The sequence below is a fragment of the Phyllobates terribilis genome, unplaced genomic scaffold, assembly GCF_046119375.1.
Source record: "Phyllobates terribilis strain yellow unplaced genomic scaffold, ASM4611937v1 Scaffold_11__3_contigs__length_659146591, whole genome shotgun sequence".
NCBI classification, from domain to species: Eukaryota; Metazoa; Chordata; class Amphibia; order Anura; family Dendrobatidae; genus Phyllobates; species Phyllobates terribilis.
This window is the reverse complement of record NW_027362771.1, coordinates 506,791,866-506,797,865: the sequence shown is the minus strand read 5'-3', so window position 1 is coordinate 506,797,865 and position 6,000 is coordinate 506,791,866. Positions and strand designations below refer to the sequence as shown.

General features: G+C 43.6%; 1 long non-coding RNA gene across 1 annotated transcript in view; it reads right to left on the bottom strand.

The window, feature by feature from the left end:
- Positions 1-2,682: 2,682 nt before the first annotated feature.
- LOC141165259 (uncharacterized) overlaps positions 2,683-6,000 on the bottom strand; it is a 61,173-nt gene continuing 57,855 nt past the window's right edge. Inside the window, exons 3-4 of the long non-coding RNA XR_012251121.1 lie at positions 4,996-5,163; positions 2,683-3,150 (exon numbers count right to left, since the gene is read on the bottom strand). This is a non-coding gene — a long non-coding RNA (uncharacterized lncRNA). The remainder of the gene's footprint in view (positions 3,151-4,995; positions 5,164-6,000) is intronic.

Here is a 6,000-nt window from a genome sequence, read left to right as displayed (position 1 = left end):
ACGTCACACACATGATATTTTATGATCTTGCCAAGAATTGCTCAATATTGGTCACTTGGTAAGCTAAATGTTATATTGAAAAGGGAAGCTCTACTTCTGAAGAACATTTCGCAACTAATATCCATATTAATGAGGGACTTTGTAATTACTTTCATTCATTCATCTGATTTAAGGTGTATGTAGATGAGCTGGCAATCAGCGAAGAAAGTTCGTAAGAATACTCATTCCCAATTGTTAGCCCATATAACCATGCCAGCCTCTGGTCTTCGATTGGGATACTGCTCAGTGTCTTCTCTGGGTTTTTTTTCTATTTAAGGCTGCTTTCACAAGTACGTGTTTCCAGTGTGTGTGTTTTCTGTTTTTTTCAAGGATACCACATGTACAAATTGTAACTTCACCGACGCCTCTACCCGGTGCCAGCCATTGCACTGGTTACTCATTCACCACAGAATACAATACAAACTCATCTCTCTCACCCACAAAGCTCTCCACAGTTCTGCACCGCCCTACATCTCATCCCTCATTTCTGTCTATCGCCCCTCCCGTGCCCTCCGTTTTGCAACTGATCTAAAACTAACAACCTCCTTAATCCAAACCTCACACCTCCGGCTCCAAGACTTCTCTCGTGCCGCGCCAGTTTTCTGGAATGCACTGCCCCAAACGATTCAACTGATATCTAGCCCCCATGTCTTCAAACGTGGTTTAAAAACACATCTGTTTAGACAAGTCTATCACCTCAACTCACCAACCTAACTCTCCCCTGTCCCCTCCTAAATGTTAATCTTAATCTGCTCCTGACTATTCATCTGTCTCCACATCCTCCATGCACCAAATACCACACGGTAACTGCCCTTAGACGGATACTGGCTGATGACCATGTTCTACCTATTGTGTCCCCCCTTTTCCATATAGATTGTAAGCTTGCGAGCAGGGCCCTCAATCCTCTGGTAACTGTTGAAATGTGATATATTGTATTGTTTATATTGTCTGTATATGTCCCTACTTAATTGTAAAGTGCTGCGGAATATGTTGGCCCTATACAAATAAAAATTATTATTATAATTTATTTATCTATACCGGAAAAACATTGATGACCACACTGATGGTAAAAACTGACACATGGACCGTACACTGATGACATAATGATTGAAAACACTGATGACACCACCCGTACCGTTTTTTCACGTACGTGTTTTATACAGACGAGTGAAGGAGGTCTAAGGTAGCAGATGATGATTTTTGCTACCAGTGCTAATGAGGAATGTGTGCTTTACATCATGGAGTGTCGGACTCCTCACTTTGAATCTAGCACAGCCCACTAACCCCCAGTCCAGGGAGTATCTGTTCTTTGGGTGCACTTTCAGGCATTGCTGCCCTTAGAATTCTATCAGGGTTTAGTAAGGCTTTATACTATTGCTTTTGTGCTTTGCAGGAAAGAAAATCATCTGCTTAAAAATCCAAAAGCAAATTTAACAAGTGTGCTATTTGTATTAAAGTGAACCTGTCTCCAGATTTTTCCCTTATAAAGTATGGCCACCACCATTAATGCCTCTTCTACAGCATACTAGAATGCTGTAAAAATGTCCCCAATCCCTTCTGCAGATGCCAAAAAAGAACTTTTATTATGCCCACTGACGGTGTGGTCCTGTCTGACGGGCGTCTTTGGTCTTGATTCGGCGTCTCCTCTTTTCCTATAACCACTGATGTCCTTCTCTGCTGGGGGGAGAGCAAAGTACTGTAATGCGCATGCACTGGCTTTACTTCCAGGTCATCGGCACTCTTTGGCATTTTCCGGCGCATGCGCATTACTGTACTTTGCTCTGCCCTTTTCAGGGTAGAGAGATGTTTGCCTGTGTAGAAGTGCGATGGAGGACACTGTGTGAATGATGTAGAACTCGTCATCCACATGAATCAGGGAAGGAGGACAGCAATTGAAGGAAGAGAGGAGGTGCTGGATCAAGACAAGAGAGGCCCATTGGACCTGACCTCTGATATCTGTGGTATAATAAAAGGTCTTTTTTTGGGATCTGCAGAAGGGATTGGGGACTTTGCTGTAGAAAAAAATTCTAGTATGCTGTAAAAGAAGCCTTAATAATGGTGGCCAAACTTTATATGGTGAACACCCGGTGACAGGTTTCCTTTAAGAAAGTGGCCAAATCTTATAAAAAAAACCTTTGTAAATTTTGCACAGAAAAAAAATTTAAAGGAAAAACGGCTGCTTTGGAAGAACTACGCTCACTAATTAGGCATGAAGTCAAGTCTTCCTTTGCCAAATTACATTTACAGTCTTTAAAGTCTAAACCCACCCACCTGCCAAAAAGGGTCAGAACACAGGTTATATGATATAACTTATATCTGATGCGAATTTGAAGTCACAGTCTATTGTTTCTTATAATGAGTCTTCTGGGGATGAAGAGCTGGTTGCTATGTCGGTGCAGGAAGATAAGAAATATTATTTCTCTGCTGAGGACACTGATATTTTTTCTAAAAGCTGTAATGGTACAATGAATATAGACAAGAAAGAGGAACCAAGATCTTTTCTGGATGAAATGTTTGGTTGCTTTGGACCTCGAAAAAAAAGTTTATTCCATTCATGAGACTGTACAATAAATAATTTTTGAAGAATGGCAGCACCCAGAAAGAAAGTTGGTGGTATCCATGGAATTTAATGACCGATTTCCCTTTAATTATTATTATTATTGTTTATTTTTCTAGCACCATTGATTCCATGTTGCTGTACATGGGGAGGGCTTACATACAAAACACAAGTCGAAATTACAATGAACACACTAATAGTGACAGGTACAGAGGGGAGAGGACCCTCACCTTGTGGGCTTACATTCTACAGGATGATGGGGAAGGAGACAGTATGTCCGGGGGTTTCAACAGTTCCAGTGTTGGTGAAGCGGCGGCTCTGGTAGAGGTGAGGTGGCAGCGGGGTCATTACAGGCTGTAAGCTTTTCTGAAGAGATGAGTTTTCAAGTTCCTCTTGAAAGTTCCAAATGTAGGGGATAATCGGACATGTTGAGGCACAGAATTCCAGAAGATGGGGGGTACTCGGGAGAAGTCTTGCAGATACTCGGGAGAAGCCTTGCTGATACTCGGGAGACGTCTTGCTGATACTCAGGAGAAGGCTTGCAAGACACTGTTCTGTGGAATGAAATACCGAAAATCGATGTTCAGGTGTCAAAGGTGGTGAACAAAACTTTATGCCAATTGAAGATGATACACCCCTCCCCGTGACCCCATGGACAGGTAAACTAACGGTCTGGTTTGTTAAACGTGGAAAGCTCCTATTGCCTTGTTGAAAACTAATATTGCAGTTACTAGTGTTGCAAGATTGCTGTTCATTTGGTTAAACCTGTTTTAATGTTTGTTAGAAGAGAAGACATCAAAATAGAAGCTCCTTTTTTCTAACCCTATGTTTAAAGGAAATCTGTCACTTGAAAAACGCTATTAACTTGCAGATATGGGGTTAATCTGCAGGTTAATAGCGTTGTAAGCCTGCCCGGCGCCAGCACTTAGAACCATGCTGCCAGGAGAAAATGATCTTTATTCCCTCGGCAGCTTTCCGGTCTTAGTCACGGGGGTGGTGCCGGCGCAGGTTCAGTCACAGCTCTGTGTGTAGAGAGCAGGGACCGTAACCGCACCCCAGGCACTGACAGCAGACCCTAGTGCTGAGCTTCTGTCAGTCGGGGTTGGGTATGCGGTTACAGCCACCGCTCTATACACAAAGTGGTGACTGAATCCGCGCCGGCGCTGCCCCCGTGATTGAAACCAGAACGCTGCTGGAAGGAATAAAGTTCATTTCCTCCTGGCAGCGTGGGTCTACATTAAGTGCGGGCGCCAGGCTGTTTCACAATGCTTTTAACCTGCAGATTAACCCCATATTTGCAGGTTAATAGCGTTTTCAGGTGACTAGTTCCCTTTAAAGCACCACTCCAACAGTTTTTTTTGTATCTCAACGCTGCAGTGGTTCTTTTAATCTAAGTTCCCTGCCTCTAGTATTATACTTACCAGCCACCGCCTTCAGCTCTTCCAGACGCCGCTCCAGCCCTGCACCACCATCTTACAACCGCGACTTCTGACTGACCAGAAGTCAGAGGTAACGGTCACAAGCTCTCAATGTAAGTCTATGAGATCCTCGTTCTGGCTCACATAGACTTAGATTGAGAAGTGACCTTCGGCTCACCCAGCAAACACTGAAGCGATCCTGCAGGTCACAACCAACAGAAGAAGCTCTGGGAACAGCTGAAGATGGAGGCTCAAGACTAGTGGTATGGAACTTAGAATACTAGCATCACTCCAGTGCGACCTTAGCTAGGCAGTTAGACTCTGACTCTGGCAAGACTCTGCCTCCTGTGCCTTCAAACCTTGCTTCGCTGCCCATTAATGACGATCGAGTATGCCTCATTAACCCTGTCGGCGAGCACGCTCGGGTGCAGGGTGATGTGACCGGAGTCACTGGCCAGCAGAATTCGGAGACTGATGGACAGTCCAGATAACAAGGATCTCGGAGATAAACTGCGTGTCTGAACGTAAAGCTATTGGGAAATGGTTCAGATAACGCCGACGCGGTTTCAGGGTTCGGGCATCGCCGGAGCGACCACAGGATCACGTACAGACTACACAGGGCTATAGGAGAAAGTAGGGGAACCATTCGGGGGCGCCGGCAATGGACGTTACATCTGTGAGAGGCTTACAACTTGATTCGTATCCCTAAGAGCGATGAATGGAAACTGCCTTTAATACCTATGACGGTCACTACGAGTATCTTATCATGCCCTTCAGGATGTGTGATGTGTTCTAGGAGTTCATTAATGACATCTTCCGGGATCTCCTCCATATTTCTGTGGTGTGTATTTGGACGATATCCTGATATTCTCTGCTGATCTCCAACCGACAGAAAACACATTTGTCAAGTTCTACAGCGTCTCCAGGCGAACTATTTGTTTGCCAAATTGTCCAAATGTATCTTTGAAAAAACCTCCTTACCTTTCCTTGGCTATATTGTTTCCAACCAATGTCTCGAAATGGATCCAGAAAAGGTTTCTGCTGTTCTATCCTGGCCCCTTCCTCAAGGTTTGCGTGCCATCCAGCGCTTCATGGGTTACACCAACTTCTACAGGCAATTTACCCAGCACTTCTTGTCCCTTATCACACCTACAGTGGGGAAAAAAAGAATTTAGTCAGCCACCAAGCAACAGTGTGTGCCAACCTTGTGAAGACTTACAGAAAACGTTTGACCTCTGTCATTGCCAACAAAGGATATATAACAAAGTATTGAGATGAACTTTTGTAATTGACCAAATACTTATTTTCCACCAAAATTTAAAAAAAAATTCTTTCCAAATAAGACAATGTGATTTTCAGGATTTGTTTTCTCACTTTGTATCTCATAGTTGAGGTCTATCTACGATGTCAATTACAGTTGTCTCTCATCTTTTTAAGTGGGAGAACTTGCACAATTGGTGGCTGACTAAATGCTTTTTTTCCCCACTGTATTTCTGGGCTGACTCGGCTGTGTCGTCCTTCCAGCATCTGAAAGAGGCCATCACGAGTTCTTCGGTACTGAATTATCCCAATCACAACAAGCAGTTTCTCTTGGAGGTAGATAACTCATTTATCGGTGCTGGGGCAGTGTTCCTGCAAAGAACTTCTTCAGGATAGTCTGTCGCTTGCAGTTCTTTCTCTAAACAGTTTTCGCCAGCTGAGCAAAATTATACTATTGGGGATTGTGATCTTCTGACTATCAAGATGACGCATGAGGAATGGCGACATCTACTGAGAGAGATGTGTTTGTTCTCAAGCCAATTACAAGACCCCTGAAAGTTTTTTTATTTATTCAAATTATATTCAGATTGGTCACAAAGCAACAGATCCGTGAGGTTCAAAAGGAAATGGAAGCAAATCGGAAGCCTACGGATTTGCATCCATGTTTTATGGATCCCCATTGATTTGTATGGCTTGGTCGCATCCACAAAAATGGATTAGAATAGA